Source organism: Saccopteryx leptura, chromosome 2 (genome assembly GCF_036850995.1).
Source record: "Saccopteryx leptura isolate mSacLep1 chromosome 2, mSacLep1_pri_phased_curated, whole genome shotgun sequence".
NCBI lineage: Eukaryota > Metazoa > Chordata > Mammalia > Chiroptera > Emballonuridae > Saccopteryx > Saccopteryx leptura.
Window position 1 is genome coordinate 356,681,729 of NC_089504.1, and position 24,561 is coordinate 356,706,289.

A 24,561-nucleotide genomic window follows, 5' to 3' on the forward strand; every position below is an offset into this window, starting at 1 on the left:
TGAGGCAAAATGGGGCACAAGGGCTTTGCTGAGAAATAAAGCAAACGCCCTGGGAAACTTACGTGCCAAGAAGTCCCCAAGAGTTTGAAAACACAACCAGCCCATTAATGTCCCTACATCGGGCTTCCAGGGGCCTGGTCAGATGAAGGGAGTTTTCTCGCAACCCATCCCTCCAAGGTCAAGTTTACATTCCTCTAGAGACCCCAGCCTCAGCTCAGAATCCAAATTAGGGTCCACAGAAAGGTCACAAAGAGGGGCTCAGGAAAGGATGTGCTCTCTAGCCTCCTGGCAAACTCAGAAGACAGGGCAACTGGTGGGTGGGGTTTGGCAGGCAGGAAGCACTCCCTCCCTCCCTGAAGGCTCCTTTCTGGAGTCCTAGAAGAGAAACAGAAGTCCCCAAAATGTCTCAGGGGTCAAGCATTCACACAGGAGGGCCCCTGCCATGATTTCACTGGTCAGTGTATGAATAGCCATTCACATCCCTGAAGGTCAAAAGCTATTTCTTAATTGTCTATTTCCATGTAATACAACTTTATGTTAATGTCTTCAAAATGATCACTGCTGTGTGTGAACTTCCCCAGTGGTTTGTTATTAGAAAATGACACCTTACACCCACTACTCATTTCCCCTTAAGGTTCATGCCCGGAGCCTCACAGGGATGGAAGGGCTGCGGGTGGCAGTGATTGGAAGCTGGAAACCCTTCCCAAAGTCCCCGGTGGGACCTCACCCTTGGCTCGAACCCCCACCGAGGCCCAGGGGGTTATCCTGGCTTCTGTCCTGGGTGACCAACACAGAAGGCTTCTGGTTTCAGTCAAATGCCATGTCACTCTCTCACTCTCTCCTGTCTTTCTTCTTTTCCAGGATCAAAGCTAATAGGATGATTCATTCATTGATTAAGTCGACTCCTGAGAAAAAGGGAAGTCACCCAAGTTCCTGATCCTCCCTCTGTGGAACACAAGCCTCTCCATGGCTCGCCCCCATACACATGGCATAGAAATGCAGTAACAGAAACTCCACTAAAAATGGCCCATCCTTCACCGTCCCTTTCATGTCTCAAGGGATTCGCTCTGCTTGGCAGTGCTCAAATTCTCCAAAGCTGTCACAGCTTACCACTGAGTTGGGACTTAAAGGCAGGTTTCCAAATAAAACGCGATAGGAGAGGAAAGAGACACCTGGCCCTTAAATCCGCAAATGACACAATCCCTCTCAGCAGATAGTAAAAATCCACCCAGAAAATGTCCTTCTCTGTCCCTGCTGGCTGTCTTCAGCTCTGTCCCAAACTTAGGAACAGCTGTTTCCCTGTAAGTCCAAAAAAAGCTCTCATATGCTCTGTCCCCTCATTCTTTCCAGCACTGTGATCTGTACACTTAATCTGCCTCCAGGCTCGGCTTGCCCCTCCCTCAGCTCGGGAAGGAGGAAGAGGAACAGTCACGGAGTAAGAAGTACAACACTACAACGTGATGAAGGAAGCCCTCTCGTCAACACCCTGGACAGACTCAGCAGCCGGACAAGCTGAGTTCGGAACCGGCACCTCAACTCACCAGCTGTATGGCCTTGGGCCAGCTGACTTAACCCTCTCCATCTCAGTCTCCTCATATGTAAAGTGGAGATAATACTATATTCACAGGGTTGAGTAAATAAATTAAGACGCTTAAAACACTTAAAAAGGTTCCTGGCATGCAGTAGACACCTAATAAAGCTTAGCTATTATTATTAGAGCATCATTGCTATGCTGGGGGGGGGGGATTATTACCAGCTTTATTTAACTGATGTATTCAACAGTCACTTCTTATTGTGCATATAATAATAGATTAACCTCAAGAAAAGTACAAATTAAGAAATTAAGGAACCTGTTCAGAATGGCACGGTCCATACATGTCTGCACTGAGACTGGGTCTCTGGTCCTGAACTCCATATCAAGCACACACACAAGTTTCACCCTTGAAAATGCTCCCTCCTTCTAGCATGGAAACATGAGAAGCCCATGGGTCAGCATTAAAAGCAGGTTTCAATTCTGCAAGCCCCAGAGAGTGGCAGAACTCAAGGGAGTGCTGCAGGGTTTGCCAAACAAAATCCTTTTTCAGATTCCAAGAAAATCTATTACCAAGGCAGCCTGACAGGAGAGGGTGCCACCCCACCCAAGGTGTCCAAAGAGCCCGCACCGCTGAGGATCACACAGGCATCAACAGTGTTTCAGACTACTGTAAAAGGGCTCCCAGGGGAGACTCCTAGGCTGTCAGCGATGAGCAAAACCAAAGGTCAGTGCAAACCATTGGGAGCGCCTGTGCAGGCACGGCCGAAGCCATGTGGACATCTGCCAAGCCTCTACTTGTTTAAGACGCGCACTGTCTTCACCCTTGATAAACAGCAGGCAGTCTACAGAAATATTTCCATTGTGACCAAAAGCCGGCATGCCACCCCTCCTCACTGAAGTGGATATTTCCAGTTTGACAAGAACTCCTCAATAAAAACAACTAAAAACACCCCAACCTTTCCAGTGGAGGTAACCACACTGGCACTTAGGAAAGTTACAAACACTAGTTAATTACATCTGTGGAAACAGATGATTTGGTAAACATACACCCTCACGCCCAAAGTTTAATTATATCTAATAAATGGATTGAGCCCATCTTCTAGCTCAATTATGAATATTCATTAGAAGATTTAAACACAAGGACTTTCATAAATGCTCTTCATGTAGTTCAAGACTGTGATGAACTCACTTCATAGCCATACTGGAGAGAACTAGGAATTACAAGAGTCCAAGGCCCTGGCCAGGTAGCTCAATTGCTTAGAGCGTTGTCCGATACGCCGAGGTTGCAGGTTTGATCCCCAGTCAGAGCATAAAAAGAATCAATTAGTGAATATGTAAATAAGTAGAACAATGAATCAATGTTTTTCTCTCTCTCTCCCTTCCTTTCTCTCTAAACAATCAATAAATAAAATTGTAAAAGAAGTCCAGCATTGTAGCCCTGGCTCTACCACTAACTAGCCATGTGATTTCGTGAAATAATTATAATAATAACAACAATAATAACAGCAGCACATAACATTGACTGAGGAATTATAATATGCCAATCATTGTACTCAGGGCTTTATAAGTATTGAATCCTCATCAAACACAGAGACTATTATTTCTCCCATTGCATGGATCAAGAAGCTCAGACTCAGAGGGACTGAGTGATTTGCCCCAAGAACACAGCAGCAACTAGCAAAGCTGGATTCAGACGAGGGCAGTCTGACTTGGCATTCTTCACCACATTCCATGGGTCTTTGCAAGGTGCTTAGAGACCCAGGACCACAAATTCCTCTAGGAGCCGTCTGGACGATCTTCGAAATCCTATCCGGCTTTAAAATTCAATGAGTCTTTCTTTTAGAAATAAAATGAATTTATGACTGTAGAAATAAAATGCAATGATGCTCTAGCCCTGCCACGGTGGAATGAAACATCTGTGTGAGCCTCACCCACACCCAGTCAGGGAGGAAAACTGCTGATTTTGAGGCTAAGGATGCCCTGGGCAACACCAGGCTGGCCCCAAACCATCTCGTGGAAAATGACAGCTTGAGGTTCTTAGAGGATACACCAACTCGCAGAGGTCTGCAAGTTTTCAACTCTCGGCTCTAAACCTTAACTTGACCTTTTTTTCTTTTTTGTCAGTGAGAGAGACAGACAGGCAGACAAACAGGAAGGGAGAGAGATGAGAAGCATCAACTTGTATTGATAGTTGCAGCACCTTCGTTGTTCATTGTTTCTCAAACATGCCTTGACCAGGGGGCTCCAGCTGAGCCAGTGACCCCTTGCTCAAGTCAGTGACCATTGGACCATGGGGTCATGTCTATGATGCCACAATCAAGTTGGTGACCCTGAGCTCAAGCTAGTGAGCACGCGCTTAAGCCGGAGACCATGGGGATTAGAATATGGGTCCTCAGCATCCCAGATCGACAGTATCCACAGTATTACCATCTGGTCAGGTGGTGTTGTTTTTTTAAAGAAAACTCAAATGCAAGAAAATGCTGCACAGTAGGGGTGAGTGTTGGCCTTGTGGCATACTCAACACTGCTTGCCTCTAGCGTCTACACCTGCCCATGGAGAACCCACTTCACCCAGGTAATCTGTCTATGTTCTCCCAGCCCACGGCTCAATAGTCCTGTCATTGCACAGGGCTTTGTCCATCGCACACCTGCTGATGTCGTCACACACTACCTCCCTCAGCGCCCAGCGTGGTCTACACACACACACACACACACACACACACACACACACACACACACACACACGACTCTCCATCCGGGCTTTATCTGCACCCTCTCCTGGCTCAGCCCCGGAGTTCCCTGCCCACCCACCTTGCCACTAGCCACAGCAGCCAATGGTGAAACTCTCTCCCAGCTCTCCCTCCTCTCACCCTCCCCAGCTCCCTCTTTCAGCTCCTGGTACAGCCTGAAACTGAAACTAATCTCAGATCTGAATGAAGTGAAATCATTTCCTACACCTGATCATCCTACATGACCGCAGAGAATCTCCTCCTCAAAAGAGCTCCAAAGCCAGCTTGCTGGTCACCCAAAGAAACAGGGCTCTGTCAGGTCCCCCTCAGAACCCAATGAATGCTTCCTTAACAAATAGGAGATGACAGGGTTAGAGGAGGAAGCAAGAGTTTGTGCCAGTGTTTTCTGTTCCTGCTTCTCTTCAATTTGCACAAGTTGATTTAAATTCACCCTAGGAGCTACAGTTCACCGCCCGGTATTTTAAACTCATTGTCCAGCATCAGTTCTTATTTAGCTAATTCTTAATAAGATTCTCTTCCGACAGACAGCAAGCCTTGTTCTCTCCGGAGGTCTCTATGGCATCTTGCTGAATGCAGCTCAGATTGCTATACCACATGCTTCTCCCAAATTTGAAAAATGCAAACTTTACTTCTGTGCAAAGAACAACAACAACAACAACACAACTAAAACAAATAAAGCAAGTCGATGCAAATGAACATAACGTCAGCCCGTGATGATCTGTCAAAGAACTGTACATTTTAGGGAAGACCCTAAACTGTTTTTGTTGATTACCCTTGCCCCCAGCACAATTTTGGGCTCCTTTCTCTGTTGCTGGGGGCAGATGATACAATGATAATACTTTTGGTTTAAGCAAAACAGACTTGGAAGGGTAAATGCATTGGCCGGACAGGGGGAGAGCAAAAGAATAATAGCTTTCAGATTGTCTGCTGTTTATTCTTCATTCAACAAAGGTTACTGAGAGCCCCAGATGTGCGCTTGAAGGTCTTCTGGGTGCTGGCTCCCACTGGGCACACCATTCTCAGGAACACGTGAGTACAAGCTGATGCTTTCTCTAGTTTCAACAGCCAGATGCACACACAGTAGTTAATCTGCAGCCCTCCTCGCAAGGCTTGATGGGGCTCCATCCTGTCCAGCTGCACGCACTCCCAGGAAGATTCCCTCTGCCCGGGGTCAGTGCAGGGCAACACCTGTGCCCCTTGTTGGGCAGATATGGTTTGTGCCTTGGCTCACTCATTAATGGGTGCCTTGCTCAATGTTACTGGACATTCTTCAGTCAGTTGCGTGATAAAATGAGGGGTTAGGCCAGAGATCAGCACAACCTTCTAGCTCAAAAGTCCCAGCTCCTCTGACCATCCTATCACTGAGCTGACACAGACCTCTTGGGGCCTCTATTTCATCTTCCTGCCTCCAGATGAAACCTCTTAGGCCACAAAGACAAATGGAACTGGTTCCCATTTCCAGAGACCTTTGGGGGAGGCCATTCCCCCTCGCTCCTATGAGTCACTTGTCCTTACATCCTATCTGGAGCATCGTCCTCGTCCTTCCTGCGCGGCTTGCATTCATTTGCCTCTGGTTCTGCTTCTAAGGGTGCGGGCAAGAGTGAATCACAGTGTTCTGAACAGTAACTCTTACGAGATTTTTATTTCTTCTTCAGAGTGTTCACCACCGGCCTTACGGGCGATGACTGTTACAAACCACAAAGACAGCAAGAAAGCCAGCCGCACTTCCCAGTTCCTGCCTTGTCTGGGCAGAGGTGTTGCAGGATCCAGACATGTGACCCTTGGTTCCACTTCTTCAAGTTCACCGAGTAGGAGAATAATGTCACTGCTCCATGCCCAGATCAAAAGCCCCCAAAATAGTAGCCACTTGACCCTCATTTGGCTCAAGTGCCCCTCTTGCAGCAAGCCTTCCCTGCCCCAACTTCTCTTCTCAATGGCAAAGCACCCTTTTCTTCAGTGTTTTACCTCATTGCAGCACTTGCAATGGCAACTGGAGTCCCAGGCTCTCCCCTAGGAGACTGGAAGCATCTTGCGGGCAGGGGCCATCTCTTAGTGACTTTTGTACTTGGGGACAGGCTCTAGTAGAGTGTCTGGCACTTGGCCAGAGATTCTCAGCAGACTGTGCTAGCCTGAACCCTCCAACGATGCCTGAACACTGGCAGCCCTTCGAACAGAGCACAAAACCGCTCCGATTTCCCAACCCTCCACCTCCCAGGTAGGTAGAAATCTCTCTGAGAACTTCTCTAAAGATGCAGACTCTGTAGCCTGGCCTCTTAGGTTCAAATCCTGGCCCGGCCACTTTCTAGCCACGTGATCTTGGGCAAGTTCTTGAACCTCTTTGTGTCTCTGTTTCTTCACTGAGAAATAGAGATGATATCTCATAAGGTCTTGTGCGGATTAAATGAGCTGCTCCATGAGAAGCATTAGAAACAGGGTCTGAACCATAGCAAGAGCTCAGTGAGTGTTGGAAATATTATTTCCCGAGCCTATTACTTCACAGAACCCCCGACCCATCCACACCCTGCAGTGTTCATTCCTGTCTACATAGTGCCCGCCCCTCAGACTCCCTTCCGCCAGGACCCCTTTGCCCAGTTCCTTCCGGTCCAATGTTAGCGTGAACATAAAGTCTTTCACCCCTCCTCACCAATTTACGATCCTCCCCCACCCCACTCTACTAGTTTATAAGGCAAATTCTCCAAAGAGGAGGGAGAGGGCCTGGTCCCACAGAAGGGCTACAAATGCCGAGTCCTTCTGCCCCCAACCCTGCTTCTCTATCCACTACCCTTGTCATTCCAGGCTGCCCGTTCCCCCGGTGCGGTCCCCCTGCTTATAATATAAGCGCCTCGTCGCATACCATCCCACCACTCCAAAAGCCAGCTCCGCCTCTACAGTTTTCACCAAAGATCTTCCTTAACGATAAGGAGCGTTAGAACATTAGGACCACGTGCAAAAATAAAAATAATAGTGTCTGCTCTAAAAATGTTTACTCCTGGTTGCCAAATGGGAGGGGGTTTTGGGTGTCTGCATGAAAAAGGGGAAAGGATTTAGGAGAGCAAGTTGGCAGTTATAAATTAGTCACAGGGATGTGAAGTATAGCATAGGGAATATCGTCAATAGTATTTTTAGTCAATATTTTAATAACTATATATGGTATCAGGTGGGTGCAAGTTATACAGATGTCTAATCACTACACTGTACCTGAAATTAACTTAATATTGTCTGTCAACAGTAATTGAAAAGTAAGTACGGTTTTAAAGAATGCTTATTCTTAGCATGCATGTTAGATCTCCTTTAACACTTTCTATAGCTGAGAAACTGAGGCACTAATGAAGTCATAGGGTGAGATGGAGAGCTGAGATTCTAACTGGGGATGAGTAACTCCAGACGCTATACTCGAAACCACTAAGCTATGTGGGAATGCGCACAAGGTGGACGGATTGCCTCCTGGGGGTGGAGCTTAGACCAATGGCGCCGGAACTTTCTTATCCCACCAATCATTCCCCAGACACTCAGTGCCAATGCAATGAAAACGAAGTCGTCACATTTTATGAAAAGGGTGTTTATGTTTATAAGCATTGTTATCGTATTTATCATATGACCCGTTTTAAAGATAAGAGCTCTGACATATCAGAGGTGCTTCCTGGGAGGCTGGAAGCAGAGGGAATCAGAGAAGCGCTGAGTAAGGTGAGACTACCCAGCGTCCTAAACTCACCAGCCTGTGACAACCACGGCAGCAGCACACAGGCAAGGCCTGGCCACCAAGGCACGTGGATCTTTATTCACCACCACAGGACCCTTACAGCCCACCAAGACTGGTGGGTCACGGCCCCTCCAGGGCTGGTTATGGCTCTGACGTCCCATTAGTGGAAGAGCCAACACAACAGAGGCATCGCCTCCTCCAAGCCACCTCCTTGTACAGTCGAAGGTGATCCGTGGCTGACTCCCAGCGTCCTGCCTCTGAGGCTCTAGAATACTCCTGCCTATGTTGCTGATTGCCAGGGTGGGAATAACCCACCAGGGAGAGTAAATGGAGGAAGCTCTGAAGCAGGCGTCCCCCTGAGGCCATTTATCCGGCCCCCCGCCGCACTTCTGGAAGGGGCACCTCTTTCATTGGTGGTCAGTGAGAGGAGCACTGTATGTGGCGGCCCTCCAACGGTCTGAGGGACAGTGAACTGGCCCCCTGTGTAAAAAGTTTGGGGACCCCTGCCAGGAAGAAACAAATATGAGTGCTACTATATGCCAAGCGCTGTGCTTGCTACACTGCTCACAGAAATGAGGGGATCGGGGAACGTGCAGATACTCCGGTACTTTCAGCCTTTTGTGTAGTGCATTTTCACCAATGAAATATAAGTTGGTTTTGCATCTCACTTGCATAACCAAACAACTTTCTTTGATTTGTTTCCTTTTCTGATGTTCTTGTTTAATAAAAAGAAAATCAAATGCTTCTTTTTTTTATCACTTCATATTCATTTTGAATTATCCCCTAATTTTTGTGAGCAGTATATTTAAACAAAGAAAAATTCCCATGAGCTCCCACTGTCTGGGGACACTTGAGCCTAAGAGGGGCTTCTCAATACCAAGGCAAAGAAGTTGTAGATGGCAGACTCTACCAAAGGCTCTTCCAGATTCCCAGCAAGTGTAGATGTCATGAACACCTGAGGGACAGCCAGGGCACAGTGAGCTTTGTCTGAGAAAAAAAGGCAGGCCAGGCCTCCACAGGGCTGCGCTGGGGATGGTGACAGCCATCTTCTCTGGCCCCTACGAGCCTTTCAAGTTCAGAGGGTTCTAAGGAACCTACAATACGTAGACCTTCGTCTCAGGCAACTCCACCCCGATACCTCCTCAAGAGGGGGGGCTCCTTTCACATTTAAACTTTCCACCAAGGCACCTTTGCCCACCTCAACCCCTTTTTCCCCAAGACTGAGCTGGGGCTCTCCAAGCACCTGGTTCTTATACACGGCTAAAACACCACAATACCCATCCTTTCCCTTACCCCTGTATGTACTTTTAATTCAAGAGCCCTGTGGCCCCCACCCAGTGCTCAAAGACTTCTTACCACTTAGAGAGCAAAATGAGCCCCTGGTGAAGGGCGCCCCATCTGTGCCACCCTCTGGCTCGCTGTAGAGAGCTGGAATCTGGTCCAGAGTTCACAGGTCTCCATGGCCTTAAGCCCAAAGTGGCAACAGAAGGCCATGAGAAAAGACAGCTCTGCTCTTCATACCCTGGAATTATTCACTGACCAGCCACAAAGCAGGGAACTGCTCTGAATGGCTAAGGCTGTACCAGACTCTAGATCAGGGCTCTTCATAGGACCCCAGTTCCGAGGAGTATATTGCATACCTGGCATACATTCATGTTTTGATGGGGAAGGGAAAGTTAGAGTTTTCATCTGATTCTCAATGGGGCCCATGACCCCAACCTCTGGCCCAAGTTCCCCCTACTCATCTTCCCTAGACCATGCTAGCTAGCCAAGGTCTCTCTCCTACTCAAGGAGGGGCCCAGGCCTGAGGCTCTACTCCTGTTCCCTTGTCTCCTGCTCCTTCCAGCTATAGAAAATGGACAGGGGTTTCGAACCCAACCCTCCAGCTCCTGGTAACCTGAAGCAGGTTTTTCTCTCCAGCCCAGGGATGCCACCCTCCATTCACACTGAGTTCCCAGCAGCATGGACCCCCAACAGCAGAGAGAACCCAATTGCACACTTCATCCTACAGAGGCCAAATCTCACTGTGAGATGACTTCTTCCATGAGAGAATTCCTGATGGCCCTCACCTTTCTCGGGCACACCTAGCTCACTCTACCCAGGCTGTAAAAATGAGCATGATTGGCAAAGAAAGGATATTAAAGGCCAGAAAAATCTTCCTGAGTCCTTTCTCTTGGGCCAGTGGTGCAGGGTGTGGCAGGGTAACCAACTGGAAGGCTTGCTCCTCATGATGCATCACCAGCATCTTTCCTGACACCAGCCAGAGGGTCAGGTGGGGAGGCGACGCCTTCCTCAATCCTGTATCACCTCTAGCACGTCTTACTTCTAAACTCCCAGTCATTCCCCTCACTCTCCACGCTCACAGAAAAAAAAGAGAGAGAGAGAAAGAAAGAAAGAAAAGAACGAAAAAATTAAAACCTCTCTTCCCTGCTGTCCAGGAATTTAATTTCAGTATAAATTTCTTGGAGCTAAAACTTCTTTGAAGAGGAAGAGAAATGATCAAGCCATTCCTAGGTGTAAAGTAACCATTCAAGGAGAAAAAACGAAGAGGAAAGAATGAATTAACGCAAATACCAACCCCCGAGAGCTTAGAGCCCGGGGCACAGCCAGCCTGCGGGGCGGGGGAGCAGGGGCGGGGACAGTGCTTTCTGAACTTTCCCAAGCCAACACGCCGGGAGACGAAGTTCCCAGGGGACCGGGTGGGACCAGATCAGGCTGAGGCGACCTGTAACATCGGCGGGGCCAGGAAGCGAACCTCCCATCCTCCTAAAAGGAGCTCAGGCGCCCCCGCCAGCCGTCGCCGGCCAGCCAGCGCGTCCAGGCCCGGGCAGAGCCGGGAGGGGCGCCCACACAAAAGGGGGAGCGGCCGCACAAGGGACTCGGGGCGACGCCCGCTGGGAGGCCTCGCTGCCCGGCCGGCACCGCCGCCCGCGCCCACCCCTCCCCCGCGCCCCGCGCCCAGTCCCCCGATGCCCGCACGCCCCGCGCGCCCACGGCCGGGAGGGAGGTGGGGGCCTGGGAGGGGAGCGAGGCCGGGACCTGCCGCACGCGGCCGGGCGGCGCGGGCTCCCGGGAAGCCGCGGCGCCAACAGCACCGGGAATCAAACTCACGCCGGCCCGGCGCTCCCGGCGGTGCCTCGGCGATCGGTGCCCGAGAAGGTGGGGCCCCCCCGGGTCGGGGCCGGAATGGCGCGCGGAGCGGCCGGAACGAAAGGGAAATCTTACCGAGCGGCCACCACGCGCGTCCGCGCCCCGCGGGCCGGTGGGGCCGGCGGGCTGGGGGAGGGGTGGCGATCCCGCGGCGGCGGCGGCGCGGCTGGGGCGCGGGAGGCGGAGAAAGCGAGGCGAGGCCGGCTTCCTAGCGGCGGGCGGCGAGAAATGCAGCTGTCCTCGCGCGCCCGCCGGCGGGGCCCCCAGTGGGGCCGCGCGGGGAGGAGCGGGCCGCGGGCGGGGCGGGGGCCGGCGGCGGCGCCCCCAGACCCTCTCCGGCGCCCGACCCCTTTCTAGAGAGGCAGGCAGCGGGAATCGGGAGGGCGGTAGGACAGCAGCACGGAGACGGGAGCGGGGGGTCGCCGGGCGGAGAGCAGGAAAATCCCTGCCGCCCGCACCGGCCGCGGCGACTCCCCGGCCGGAGGGCAGGAGGGCCTGCGCGAGGAGCCTCGGGATCCCGGACAGGGCCGCGTGCCGGGCGTCCCGCCCCGCCAGGCTCGGGGAGCGGCACCGGGAAGACGCATCCCGGAGAGGAAGGGGGGAGGGGGCAGGGAGACCCGACACCTCGGCTCCGAGGGGAACCGAAGAGCAGGGCTGCCCCGAAAAGGTTCGGAATGTGGACTCACATATGGGGCCTGGGGCAGCTGAGATGTGGGGGAGGGGCGGCCCCCTGGGAATTAGGGCTCAGGAAAGGAAACAAAATGCGAGGTCAGAGCAGATGGTGGGAAGAAGGGCAGGAAATCAAAGATGCTTAGGCATTCGCACCATTAGCTGCCTCCTGCCATCTTCCTATCTCCTCCCCAACATCCCTGGTCATTTCAGGGTCTTCTGAGGCATGAAAAAAATTTCCACAGAACTCGTTCAATAAATGGGACGTCAACTTTGTTCTTTTTCCATGTGGTTTGGTTTTAAACTCCACTTTGGGGGTGGGCAGGGTGAGGCAGGTGGTGATCACCAAGCACCTGCTTGGAACAGAGGCTACCTAGGGGTTCTGAGGAGGGCAGAAGCCAGAATGCTGGCCAGCTCTGCCCCCAGACCTCTTGCAAAGGGTGGGTGCCCTCCTCCTGGACAAGCTTACCTTAGAGACCCACTTTGCCCATCTAGGCTCAGACCCCCAGGAGAGCCCCCCCTCCTCTGAGGGCTTGCAGTCCCCTAGCTCTGCTGAGACAAATCAACACTCTCAGCTACAAAGGCATCTGATGGTAAAAGCCGCAAACCAAAGTGCCCAGACACCAATGGGTTTCCATGATTTGCATGAAAAGGGTAAGTTTCTTCAGCAAATTGAGAACCTCAGAACCGCACCCTCCTTGGGGAGGTCCCATGTTAGATGAGCATATTGAGTGGAGTTCCAGAATTGGGTCCCAGACCCTCCGGGCATCTCCTCTCCCATCCCATGCTCTTTCCCTTGGTGCATTCGATTGGGGGGAAGGGAGGTTGAAACCCCAGGAAGTGATCCCATCAATCCCAGGTTAAAGATACTAATCTAGATTCTAGAGGAACTGACCCATGCCTCCATGCTAACTCCCGGCTCCTGTCCTGAGAGCTCAGGGTTTATCCTCCTTGCTGGTCCTCTAGATTATGTTATCATGTGTGTCACCTTACTCTTGCCCACAGTGCAGTTTATCTACCCCTTTTGGGGGGGTTTTGTTTTTGGTTTTTTTTTAAGTGAGAGGAGGAGAGACAGTGAGACAGACTCCTGCATGCATCGGACTAGGATCTACCCAGCAACCACTGTCTGGGGCTGATGCTCTAATCAACCGAACTATCCTCAGTGCCTGAGGCTGAAGCTCGAACCAATCAAGCCACTGGCTGTGGGAGAGGAAGAGGGAGAGGGAGGGGGGAAAAAAGCAGATGGTCACTTCTCCTGTGTGTCTTGACCAGGAATCGAACCCAGGACATCCATACACTGGCTGACACTCTATCCACTGAGCCATCTGGCCAGGGATTCTGCTACTTTTCTGTTTACTTGCAAGATCTTCCCTGTCACCTTGGCATTTCAGGGGCCAGGAAAAGGCATCTGCAAACATGGAGCTCTTCCTGTTTGTCCTCCACTCTAAATGCTCATAAAAGCATTTAATATATTATTAATATAGTTATCCAATGAACCCAGTCACGGTAATGGACGCTTTTCCTTGAAGAACTCTTCCTCTCAAGGCTGTCTTCCTGGAAGCTTTCTTCAGATGCATCTCCTGCCTTTCAGACTCCCAGGGAACCTCCCTAACTCCCACCACTGCCTCTGCATGAACGTGGTCCTGGGCCCCAGGCCGGCTCTCACTCCTGAACGTGGTCCTTGGCCCCGGGCCGGCCCTCCCTCCTGAAGGTGGTCTGTGCTCCAGCCCCTCACGTGCAGCTGCCCACAGCGGCTCTCCCCTGCGTGCAGGTCCCTCAGACACCTCACAGCGAAGAGACTAAAAGCAAACTTGAACCTGGAAGCCCTTTCCTCCCCAGGCCTCCTCCTGCTCACCGTCTGGCTTTGCAGATGGAAACTTCAGTCCTCATGTCCCTTCCCCTGAATCCTATTGGTTATCAGGTTCTATTTATTCCTCCTTCACTTCCCTCGCTCCCTTACTCCCAGCTTCTGCCCTGGTTTAGGCCCCTATTGCTTGTGCTCATCTCAGAGGATGAGATGTCCCTTTTGCTCTGAAGCCCAACCCCGTTGTCTGTATCAAGAGACTCTAGATTCTTTCCCCTTCTCCCTCTCTCTGCTTGGAACCCACAAACACTACAGGATGCCCCTTTCTGAGGAACTTGCCAGCCAGGGACCTAGTTCTCTCTGGCCCATTCATCTACTTCCTCTAAGAAACCACACTTACTCTCTCTGCTCCGTCAGTTCCCATGTTCAGTCTTCTGCAGGCCATCTCCTTCCCTGTCATCCCATTGGCTCCCAGTCTTTTCAACCCATGGCCCCTCCTTACTCTGCTTGTCAGCCCCCTTGCAGCTCTGGATGCAGTTAACACCTCCTTGAAATGACTTTTGTGTACTGCCAACCCTGAATGCTCCACTGGCATCCACATAACTTTGGGCCAGTTACTTAACTCTTTCTGTGCCTCAGTTTCCTCTTCTGTATTTGGGGCTCACCACAGTGCCGACCTCAAGATTGAGAATTAAACAAATCCACACACATGAAGTGTCCTGAACAGCGCCTGGCACATTAAATGTTCATAAATGCTACTGTTGTTACTGATAATGACATTACCACATCTGCTGTCAGGAGGAGTGTGTTGATGTCTGACTCCCACACGTGCTCCCTCTCTCTGGCTCCGCACTGGAATGTGTAGCTGCCACTGGAGAGGCTGTCCTACAGTCACCTTGCCATCAGCATGGCAAGCCTGGAACCTGTCATCCCCACGTCCTCCTTCACCAGAATTCTCTGTCCCAGGGAAGGGCACCTCCCACTCTACCAACTTCACATGCCACCCGTTCCCCTCTCCCACATCAACCCTAAGTAAGCTCAGGGCTTTCTACTTCCCGGGTTTCTCTGGACTCTGCCCCTCTCCGTTCAGTCCCAGTGCTCTGCCCCAGTGCAGGCCACCAGGCCCCTGCCTTTTAGTCCATCCTCAAAGCCAGCAGGGTTTCCTGAAGCATAGACTAGGGATGTCTCCCTCCCGCTGAAAAGGTGGATGACTCTCCTCCGCCTAGAGAATGAAATGTAAACAGCTTGGAGAGGCCCTTCCCAGCTTGCCCTTAACCTACAATCCCACTCCTTCCCTTTCCTACGCTCTCCCCAGCTGCCCGCCCCCAGGCTGGAAGAGCAGGCCTCTTGCTGCTCCGTAGAGTACCAAGGAAGCCAAGCGAAACCTCGGGCTAAGTCTCCGGGTATACTAAGCACAGATAGATGGAAGCATGTCTGCCACGTCTCACCCCCACCGTGAAGATGAGGCTGAGAGGGAGCTGTGGAGCTCAGGCTTGGAACGAGCAGGTTCCAGCTGGACCACAGGGCAAAGAGGATATCCCCTTTCTGGGATTTCCGCAGCCCAGGACGAATGCTGGGGCGCGAATGGTGCATAGAGCATGTGCCTGCCTGCAGCTTAGGACCCAACCACATCGTCCCAGCCCCCAGGAGACTCTCTCCCCTCCTCCCACCATAGAAGGCAGCTTAATGAGACCCAAGGTGGAAGAAAAAGTGGTGTCAACATCCAGATAATGTGGGGAATCCTATTGCCTTGTCCATTGTCACCAACTTGACCAAGATGCCCAAACTTTGAGAGAACTGGTGCTGTGCTTGCTTCAGTGGCGTATATTACCAACAATTGGAAAGAACTGCTGCTATCACTTGTGGGTTTTTTTAATTTTTTTATTTATTGATTTTAGAGAGAGGATAGAGAGAAGGTGGGGGAAGCAGGAAGCATCAACTCATAGTAGTTGCTTCTCATATATGCCTTGACCGTGCAAGCCTGGGGTTTCAAACTGGTGAACTCAGCGTTCCAGGTCAATGCTCTGTCCACTGCACCACCACAGGTCAGGCTCACTCGGGTTTCTTGTTTGTTTGTTTTGCTTTGCTTCTGTAGTTTTATTGAAATATCATATAATTGACATATACTATTGTATGAGCCTCACTTGGGGGTTTTGAAAGAAAACATGGGTGACAGGTGGAAGCAGTGACCCCCCCAAATGAGTAAACAACCCCCTTCTGGGACAAAATCTAGATGGATGCCTGTGGGCTTGCCAATCTCAACCCCATCTTAGAGAAAGCTTTCTGGAACCTTCACCCTTTCCCAGAGCACCAGCGCCAATGGCATACCTGTGGACTTTCTTTGGACCTTTCTTCGCTTGCATAACAAACTGCTCCCTTGCAGTGCCTTCGTCCATGCTGCCAGCCCGTGTGTCGCACGTGGTATTGTAGCTGGTACCTCCCTGCATCCCAGGGAGGCAGGGGATATCTTCTGTCTCAGGGCCTGAACCTCCCAGCCCAAGGCCTGGCAGCCCCATGAGTGAGGAAACATTTGCCGAAGGGCTGACTTCTGACAGGTGGGAGTGATGCGCCTGGTTTGCCCTCTCAGAAACCACGTGTCCTCCCTTCACTGGTAATAGTTTGTGAGGCTGCAAGTGTCCTGCCTTCAGTACAGAGGCTGCTAGCTCGCCCTGAACAAGGTCCTGAAGTGGAGAGTAGGCATAGAGAAATGGAATCCTATATAACCATTAAAATTGCTTTTAAAGAATAGTGAATGCCTATAAAAATGTTATGAAAAAAAATGTTACGATACGTTACAGGGAAAGGGAGGCTACAAACCAGTATATGCAATATGAGCCAATTTATTTTTATTTAGTTATAAACATGAAAGAAAATATGCCAACATGTTAACAATTGTTCCATGAGAGTTTTATGGATAACTTTTACTTTTTTACTAATATTTTTCCAGATTGAACATACATTCCTTTAAATAGTGTGTGTGTGTGTATGTGCTCATATTTAATCTTCAAAATTTTATGATTGGAAATTAAACATAACTAGCTTTCCTCCTTAATTATGCTTCACTTAGACTATTTCAGTCCAGTTCCATGCCCATCCCCAAAGATGAACAATGTGTACCCCTCTTTGCCCTCCAAGTCTAAGGGGACAGGAGATGTGACCCCCTTAGCTAGCAAGTAATACAAGGCAGAATGTGACCCCTCCTAAAATCAAGGTGTATACGAGCGGAAGTGGTTAATTTTCATGGGGAAGAGGTCAGAGAGGGCGCCTTTGAACAGCTGGCTTTCGAGCTGTGCCTCGAGAGAAGAACCCTTTTGACCGGGGTTAAGGGCATTCCCACTTAAGACATAACATAAGCTGGGGCACATCTGGATGTGGGTGAATTATCTACTGTGGCCAGATTGCGGGGTGGGGATGTCAGACAGTGAGATGAGGCTGGAAAGGTGAAGGGTCTGTGACAGTGAATGGCCTGAAACACCAAACTCAGGAATCAACAGGGAAAGCGTGTGTCCCCTGAATTTCAAAATCAAATATTAACATTGATTTTGACTTTTCTGACACCACCAAGAGTCGGGGCAGTAAGGTCTCCCGCTCCTGCACCTGACCACCTCCTAGGGGAACCAGCCTGGAGTTAAGTATTTGCTACAAATAATTCCTAGAGGCTTAGCTGAGCTCCAACCCCAGCTTGGAGCAGCAGTTTAGTTCCTCCTACACTCCCTCTCCGTTTGACAAGTATAGTGTAGCGGCTAAGTGCCAGGCAGCCCAGGGAAGCACTAATCCCTGCTGTACCCACTTACAAGCTGGGTGACCTCACTTGAATTACTAAACCTCTCTGAGTTTTTGTTTCCTCATCTCTAAAATGAGAAGAATATTACCTTTCTCCTCACTAGGTAAAAAATAATAATAATTTCGTGAACATTTTTTAAAAAGGAAAGAGTCTGTAATTTTAATTTAAAAAACCCAAAAACCAGCTATGTTAATGTTCCAGGACCCTGGTCGGCAAACTGTGGCTCGCGAGCCATATGCGGCTCTTTGGCCCCTTGAGTGTGGCTCTTCCACAAAATACCACGTGCGGGTGCTACCGTGATAAGGAATGTACCTACCTATATAGTTTAAGTTTAAAAAATTTGGCTCTCAAAAGAAATTTCAATCGTTGTACTGTTGATATTTGGCTCTGTTGTCTAATGAGTTTGCCAGCCACTGTTCCAGGAGACTAAAGAGACAGACACATCAACTAAATGCGGGGGTGGGGAGGTAAAGGTGGATAAATATATAGTCACAGAAGATGGTTTGACTTCGGGTGGTGGGCACACTACACCTTGTACTGGAGGGGAGAAAATGCTAATTAGATAAGCTCACAAAATTAGAATATGGATGGTAGATTAAATAAAAGTATTATACAAATGTAAATGTATACAGTTAGGCCCTGGCTGGTTGGTTAAGTGGATAGAGCACTGGCCTGGTGTATGGACATTCCGAGTTTGATAACCGATCAGGACACGCAGGAGAAGTAACCATCTGCTTCTCTTCCCCTCCATCTCCCTTTTATCTCCCTCTTCCCCTCCTGCAGCCAGTGGCTCAGTTCAGCCTCCATCCCTGCACTGGGTGGGAATAGCTGGGATGGTCCCATCAGGTAAACCTCAGGCACTAAAAATAGCTCAGTTGATTTGAGCATCTGCCCCAGACAGGGGTTGCCCAGTGGATCCCAGTGGGGGATGCATGCAGGAGTCTGTCTCACTATCTCCCCTCTTCTCACTTAAAATAAATAAATAAATGCCTGACCAGGCAGTGCTGCAGTGGATAGAGCATTGGCTTGAGATGCTGATGACCCAGGTTTGAAGCCCCAAGGTTGCCAGTTTGAGTGCAGGCTCATCAGCTTGAACGTGGGGTCACCGGTTTGAACATGACCCCATGGTTGTTGGCGTGAGCCCAATGTTGCTGGCTTGAGCAAGGGGTTACTGGCTCTGCTGGAGCCCCACGGTCAAGGCACATATGAGAAAGCAGTCAATGAACATCTAAAGTACTGCAGCTATGAGTTGATGCTTCTCATCTCTCTCCCTTCCTATCTGTCTGTCCCTCCATCTCCATCTCCATCTCTCTCTCTCAAAATTAAATAAATAAATAAAGTTAATAACTGGGCTGTGGTCTAAATACATATCTCTGTTTTTAGGAAATACACACAGAAGTATTTAGAGGTAAGGACCATGATGTATAAAACCCTGAAATGGTTCAGGAAAAAAATTTAGAAAGATAGAGAGGGAGAGCCTGTATGTGATTAAGCAAGGGGTAAAAAAATATCTTTTTTTTTTGTATTTTTCTGAAGCTGGAAACGGGGAAGCAGTCAGACAGACTCCTGCATGCGCCCAACCAGGATCCACCAGGCACGCCCATCAGGGGGCGATGCTCTGCCCATCTGGGGCGTCGCGATCAGAGCCACTCTAGCACCTGGGGCGGAGGCCAAGGAGCCATCCCCAGCGCCCGGGCCATCTTTTGCTCCAATGGAGCCTTGGCTGCGGGAGGGGAAGAGAGAGACAGAGAGGAAGGAGAGGGGGAGGGGTGGAGAAGCAGATGGGCGCCTCTCCTGTGTGCCCTGGCCGGGAATCGAACCCGGGACTTCCGCACGCCAGGCCGACGCTCTACCACTGAGCCAACCGGCCAGGGCCTAAAATTTTAATAATAGGTGAATCTAGGTAAAGAGTATACAGTTGTTTCTGGTATGATTGTTATTTTTGCACTTTTTGTAAGTTTGCAATTATTGCCAAATTAAAAGTTTTTCAAAAATATTCCAGGTTCACTTTGTGTTTTTCCTGCCCAAAACCTGCAATCAGCTTTTTCTCCAGAGGGTCCTACTGAGTAGGAGTATTTAACCACATTAAAAATAATAATAATTTGAGCAAAAGCTCACCAGCTTGGACCCAACATCGCTGGCTAGGGGTCACTCGGTCTGCTGAAGGCCCGCGGTCAAGGCACATATGAGAAAGCAATCAATGAGCTAAGGTTTCGCAATGAAAAACTGATGACTGATGCTTCTCATCTCTCTCCGTTCCTGTCTGTCCCTATCTATCCCTCTCTCTGACTCTCTCTCTGTCTCTCTCTCTGTCCCTGTAAAATAATAATAATAATAATAATAATACATTTTTTAAGTAGGTAAATGAAAAGGAAAAGCATTCTTAGCGTATGCAATAGTATGACCAAAGGCAAAGAAATGTGAAACATAAGTGCAGATGAGAGAAAGCAAAAGTAGGTCTTCTTGAAAGGCAACCCAGGATAAGCTGTAGCCTCCCTGGGATGCAAAACGCAGGCCCCAACAGCCTCCCATAGTCCTTTCCCACTCACCTGCACGGGTGTGATTTGGGTGTAAAATACAATAAGCGAACAGTTTTGACGTCCTTCAGAGGGCCAGCACTGTACTCGGGGACACGTCATCTGCGGAAACCACAGAACTGAATTCTATTTATTTACATATAATAGAATGCGTACAGATATTGTGCAGAATCTAGAAAGTGAAGCTGCATTGGAGATGGAAACTTCAGCAGGAGGGAGGGTGGCAATGCCCACTCGACCAATCAGAACGCAGGAGATACCACCTAATCACAGCTCGGCAATGCTCTAGTCCGGGCGCCGCCGGCACGCCCAGAGCTGTTCTTTTGATGTGACCGTCCGCCAGCCCAGCTCTAACTCGAGCCTACCTTGGGGGAAATCGGGGAGAGGAGGCCGGCAAAGTAGGTTAGGCTACTGGGTGGAGGTCATCAATGCTAGGCCTAGCAGCAGTGCTGCGAGGGCACCACAGGAGGCTGACTGACACAGCCCGGGCACAACCCACGTTTGCCGCGCGCTCTGCCGGGCCCCTTTCTCAGGCGCGGGAGTCGGGGGCGCCGTGGGGAGAGCAGGTGCAGCCGATGATCTCGCCTGGGTTGGTCGTGGCGCTCCCTGTCCTCTTAGGAAGGCAGGAGGTCAGGCCTGTGCCAGGCTTGCAGCAAGCTGTAAGAACTAACTTTTCGAGAGGATGGTGAGCTTGTAGAGGGAAGCAGTGCATGTGCCTTCTCTGGATACAGTGCATGCGGGGGGGGGGGGGGTAAGCTGGATGGAAAGAATTGTCTGAAGCAGGATGCCCCATCCCCAGACAGGCACATATCATGGCTCCTCTTCCAGGTCTTCCAGCCTGGAGATTCTTCCCTGGGTCTAACCTGAACCCTTCCTGCCACATCTCTAGCCAGCTGCTTTTGAGATGTGTGTGTCTTCCATCGAACTTTCTCATTCCTGGGATGCGGGTCTGCTCCCAAGCTGGACACCCATCCTCAAAAATCTCAGAGTGAGGTGGGCAAGCCATGCAGGAAGGCATCCGATTCGTTTGCAGGTCTTTTTATTATTATTATGATGATGATGATGATGTTTATGTTTATTATGTTCACTTTATTGATTTTAGAGAGAGGAAGGGAAAGAGAGAGAGACAGGAACATTGATCTGTTCCTGCATGTGCCCTGACCAGGGATTGAACCAGCAACCTCTGTGCTTCTGGACAATGCTCTAACGAACCAACTGAGCTATCCCATCAGGGCTCCTTTGTGGGTCTTTCAGAGAATGTAGTTGGTGCCTCCGAGCCAAAGGATGTTGCCCTCACCGAGACAGGAAATAGGAGGACCAGGTGGGGGTAGAGTACATTGAGTTTGTGAATTTGCAGCTCCTTTCTTCATACTAGGCTCTGTGCTAAACACTTTATGTGAATTAGATCCTCAAAAACATTACTAGGTTGGAACTATTATCACCATTATTTTAACAGCCAAGGAAACTGAGGCCAGAGATGTTATATATCTTGCCCAAGTGACAGTTCCAAATGACACTGCCTGGATTTATACCCAGGCCTGTCAGAATCCAAGCCAGAGATTTAGGGGATGTAGCAAAACATTTGTAACTAGTATAATCGAGCTTAGGAACTAGCCTCCCTTCTGTGGGATGCTGGACTACCTCTACTTTATTTGAATATTTATTTACCAACTCCTGTTATACCAAGGAGGAGTCAACCAACTGCCTAAAGTAACAGGGAACGTTTCAGAGGGATCAACATTTAAATTGGACTTTGCAGGACATCTAGGGGCTCACAATGGAGAAAATGCGTTGGAGGTTACCTGTGGGGAGGCCACTGTAGGCTAAGGGAACATTAGATACAAAGGCCCTGTGGTCGCCTTTCTTTCTCTTTCCCCGACTTGCTCCTTGCCCCCTTCTTCTCTTTCAGAGGTCCTTGATAGTCACAGAGCTTCTGGGGTTAACAGAGTGGCAGAACTTCCCTTGTGTTAGACAGGATAGGGGGCCTGGCCCATGGTGGCACAGTGGATAAAGTGTTGGCCTGGAATGCTGAGGTCACCGGTTAGAAACCCTGGGTTTGCCTGGTCAAGGCATATATGGGAGTGGATGCTTTCTGCTTTTCTCTCTCTTTCCTCTCTAAAATGAAGTCTTAAAAAAGATTTTTTTTTAACGGCAGAAAAGGGGTGGCCCTACTACTTCTTCAGCTAGAAGTAGTTCATGGGTCTCCACCACAGAGGTGACGATTCTCTACTAATTACTTGAATCTTGCCTGTTTCTTTAGCTACTGATTTTGTTCTTTTTCTGGCTATGAAGAGCATGTCTTTTCTTCCACCCATTGACTAGAGCTGAAATTCTTACAGCTGGCCCGGACGCAGCCTGGAGCCCTCTGAGTAATCATGTCAAACACAGGACAGAGTCACAGAGAGGGAAGGATGTCAGCATGGGGGTTACACCACAGGAAGCAAAAGGACTTTTTCTCCAAAATCTCTTTCTTTTCTGGGCCTCTTTCCAACTTCCAAGTTCTCCTTTTCTTCCCCCCCCCCCCATAAACGAAGGTGATTTCTGACTCTACCCACCATTTACAAAGCTAGGCATTTGTTGGCTCGTGAACAGGGACCTTGGGGATCCAGGCTTCTTCAAGCCAGATCTCTGAGTGGGTTTAGGCTGATGCTATAGAGACTGTGGCTTTAGTGGATTCCAATGGCCCCTAAGACGGACAAGAGACCTAGCTCTCTGTCCCAGTCTCCGAGGCTGCCTCCCCTCTCCATGAGCAGCCTCTAGAATTGACACATTTGCTCCCAGTGTTGGGCCTAGATACTCTGCCTTACAGAGCTGCTGGACCCGTCACTGGAAGAGCATGTCCCTTCCATTCCCTTGGTCTGCTTGTCCTTTTCAGCTGCCATGACAAAAGAATAGCTCAATTACAGAAAAGAATACAGTCCTCAAATGCCCATCTTTAGCATAATAGTAGTTCTTGTTTCAGGACCTTTATAGATGTCTTTAGGAAAATGTGACATTCAGGTAACCATGGATGCAGCCAAACAGGTGGATTTCACTTTAAGAAAACTCCATAAACAATGTGAATTTATCAAAACACCCCAGATAATTCTAAACACCCTACATGGTTGATAAATACATCAGAAAGAACTTACTCCAGTAAGAATAGTGATTTGAAGTTCTTATTTTGTGTACTATTCAAAGAGATATTTAGGTGTTGGGAGGGAAATAAATTGTCAAAGAAGATAATTAGGGATGAAGAAATTTCTGAAATCATGATGCAAGTCAGTGGTGATACAGAGTCTTAAGTGAAAACCCTTTCCTTGACCACAACAGAGCAGTTTGGGTCATGTGAAGTGTACTTGATCCTCATGGTCCAGGGCCAAGGTTGGAGTCAAGTGCCTGTCATGGGAAAGGGAAAGCTAACTAACCAGTTTATGATGGGTAGGTCCAAAGACAGGGCTAGATTACACAAATCCAAAGCAAAACCCTTGACCCTCCCTTGATTCCTTTCTTGAAAACTAAATGGGCCTTAGATTGCCCCAAAACGGGCAGCCAAGAAAAGCTGGAGTCCACACTGATGCACAGCCTCGGTCGGTATTCAGCCCTCCTACTTTGACAGGACAGGGGAAGATTATCCAGTAATCTGCCTGGGCCAGATCAGCTGTGGGGATTTCCAGGCCCAAACAGGGTCAGATGGTATTCTTTCAGGCTCCAAGACTCTGTAAGAAGGAAATGGAAGAAGCGCAGGGTTGAGGGCCAGATTTATCACGGCACAAAGGGGAAAGTGATTACCATCCCATGAACACACTGGACTTTTAGTCCAATGATCCTTGAGGATACTACAGAAAACACCTCCACTACCCACATGGCAAACCCAGGTCCCTCCAGAGAGGACCAAACTGCAGGGCCCTTTGAGAAGAGCACAGCCAGGACTGGACAGATCAACGAGCAACTCAGTGCAATTACGCTTCCTGTTCCCAGATAAAAGCAACACAAGGAACACTTCTTCTGCTCCAGGTGTTTTCACCAAGTCAATAAAGAGACTAAGGCAATAATTAGCAGAGGAAGTCTGGGAAGCTTCAATTCTGTCTAAAACAGATGTAGATATCTGCAACTTTTTCATTAATGAAGTTTCAGATTCATCTAGATTCGCTGTCTAGTGATGCTCTCACTTGGGTACTTGTCATATCTCTTAATAGCCTCCTTGTCCTCCTCATTCCCTTTACATGCTCTTTAGTGCTAACAGTATCTGACAATGCTATTGGTACTCAGTAGACAAATGATGAATCTAGTTGAACACAAATAGGGTGGGGACCCAGCCTAAAGCCCTTTTCGAGTAAAGAAACTGGGTTCTGGAGCCTGAGAATGCATTAAGCCCATCTTCTCTTTTTGGTAGGACAGGGGCCTAAGCCTGGGGCCACTGCCCTAAGGCCTGGTTTCCTGGGCTTTCACTCAGGATGATTGGCAGGGGTCCTCCTGCAGCCAGTTTGGTGCATTTCCACCCTCCCGTTGTATCTCAGACCTAACTAGCCTGACAGTCCCGCCCTCTTTCTCCAGCCCAGTACTGACTTGTGTACACGTGAAGAAGCAGTGCTTCAAAAATTTCTCTGTCATCATAGTGAACTGGTGAAGCATCTGAGGTATTAAGCAATCCA

General features: G+C 49.6%; 1 protein-coding gene across 2 annotated transcripts in view; it reads right to left on the reverse strand.

Annotated features, from left to right (window-relative positions):
* CUEDC1 (CUE domain containing 1) overlaps positions 1-11,668 on the reverse strand; it is an 82,106-nt gene extending 70,438 nt beyond the window's left edge. Inside the window, exon 1 of one of the 2 annotated variants that reach the window (XM_066364648.1) lies at positions 11,209-11,647. The gene's annotated coding sequence lies outside the window, so the exon portion shown is untranslated. Of the gene's footprint in view, positions 1-11,208 lie in introns of both variants that reach the window. The other variant, XM_066364649.1, reaches the window with a different exon arrangement.
* Positions 11,669-24,561: the final 12,893 nt, after the last annotated feature.